Source organism: Halyomorpha halys, unplaced genomic scaffold, assembly GCF_000696795.3.
Source record: "Halyomorpha halys isolate HHAL.00 unplaced genomic scaffold, Hhal_1.1 Scaffold1395.1, whole genome shotgun sequence".
Taxonomy (NCBI): domain Eukaryota; kingdom Metazoa; phylum Arthropoda; class Insecta; order Hemiptera; family Pentatomidae; genus Halyomorpha; species Halyomorpha halys.
In genome coordinates this window covers 105,439-107,047 of record NW_027111868.1, presented here as the reverse complement: position 1 = coordinate 107,047, position 1,609 = coordinate 105,439, and the positions used below count along the sequence as shown (strand labels likewise).

General features: G+C 33.7%; 1 long non-coding RNA gene across 1 annotated transcript; it reads right to left on the bottom strand.

The window, feature by feature from the left end:
* Positions 1-207: 207 nt before the first annotated feature.
* LOC136796335 (uncharacterized) lies at positions 208-1,607 on the bottom strand. The gene is made up of 2 exons (XR_010844039.1): positions 1,512-1,607; positions 208-1,444 (listed from the first exon to the last, which is right to left on the bottom strand). It is a non-coding gene; the product is annotated as an uncharacterized lncRNA (long non-coding RNA).
* Positions 1,608-1,609: the final 2 nt, after the last annotated feature.

Sequence of the window (1,609 nt, the reverse complement as noted above, 5' to 3'; positions counted from 1 at the left end):
TTTTAATTGCTATAAGGATCAAATTGCCTACCAACCTCCATCGAGAATTGATGGAAGCGGGAGTTTAAATCGACCCTCGATTTCCAATAAAACTCAGCCAGGTATCCGGCATTGTCATTTTTATTCCTTCTGAATTGTGGGATATTACAGCATACCTCACGCCACGTCCTCTCTATATTTTGGATATGAATTCTTTTATCATCCGGGTTTAAAAAATTAATACTATGATTTACTGTCAGATGTTGATACTGTTGGTGGTGGATTAGATATATAATATCCTCTCCATAGGTCTGAAACGATGGTCTTCCATGAGGGAGTTAGCCGAGCAATCAGGGACTGTTTAAAAAAAAACACCTCTTCCTCACTCTTTCAATCCCACTGAAGATCCATAATCCTTTGACTTCCCTCCCCCGGTTGTTTTTCCGTTTTCCAAACTTCGCCTCATCAATTTCTACCACTACTCCTGGACCACTAATGGTGCCACATCACTAGTGAGTCTAGACAAATCTCCCGACAAAAATTTGACCAATCCACCACTGTTTTGGAGGAAAAGCCCAACATCGACATTATAATAGGTTGTTGAGGGTGAGGTAGAGTCGCCCATAAAGTTATAAAATGGCACACCTTTTTGAAGGAGAGTTGTGTTCGACTCAGACATGTGCTATTCCTCATACTTAGATAGTAATCACATTTAAAGAGAACAGTAATTTTTTATTACCTGAACCGTGCTCGGCCAAGATCTGTCACACATATCGCTCCACATCTAGGACAAATTTTGTCATTATTGGCAGGTTTTTTCATAAATGCTGAGAAATAGAAGGTGGTAGTGGATTTTCCCAGTAGAAATCCAGGCAATACGATGGAAAAAAAAAAAAAATCTACCATACATTAAGACAGTTAATATACAAAGTATTTTTGTTTTTATATAACAACACATGTAATTGTATAAAATATAATTTAATGGTATGATTAAACTTTAGCACCAAAGCGATTTCAACAACAAGCTTGACATAATACTTGATCTTAATCAGGTACATTTTCAATTTGAGATATTATTTTCCTCATCGGTTTCCCACCTCTCAAAAAAAAAACAAAAAAAAAAAACTTAATGCTATAATTAATATAGTAGAGAAGATGGCTGATTGACCATAAAAAAATCTCAAATAGTCATTCTATTTGATTTTTTTTTTTAACTGCACCCGGACAACATTCCTTTTATTTATAATTTATATATTTTATAATAATCGTTTCTTGATATTGTCAATGGCAGATAACAATACTAAACATAACATCTTCTGCTATAATAAAATTTATTACAAATTGTAAAAATTTAGTTTGTTATAAGCTATATCCAAGCATATGAACCTGGGAAGATTAAATACTTAGGTACTCCAGAGATTCTTGTTGTGGAACCAATCCTTTTTTTATGTCTTATCAGGATCATCTTAACAAGACAATTATGCAAATTATTACAAAAATGGTTTATAGTTTATATGTGTATAAGTAGATACCTGATACTGCTAAGAAAAAAGAAAGGATGACAGTGTGTCAGTATTGCAGAAAATGGTTTCCTCGTTCCATCATTACTCATCAAGAAAAATTACATGTG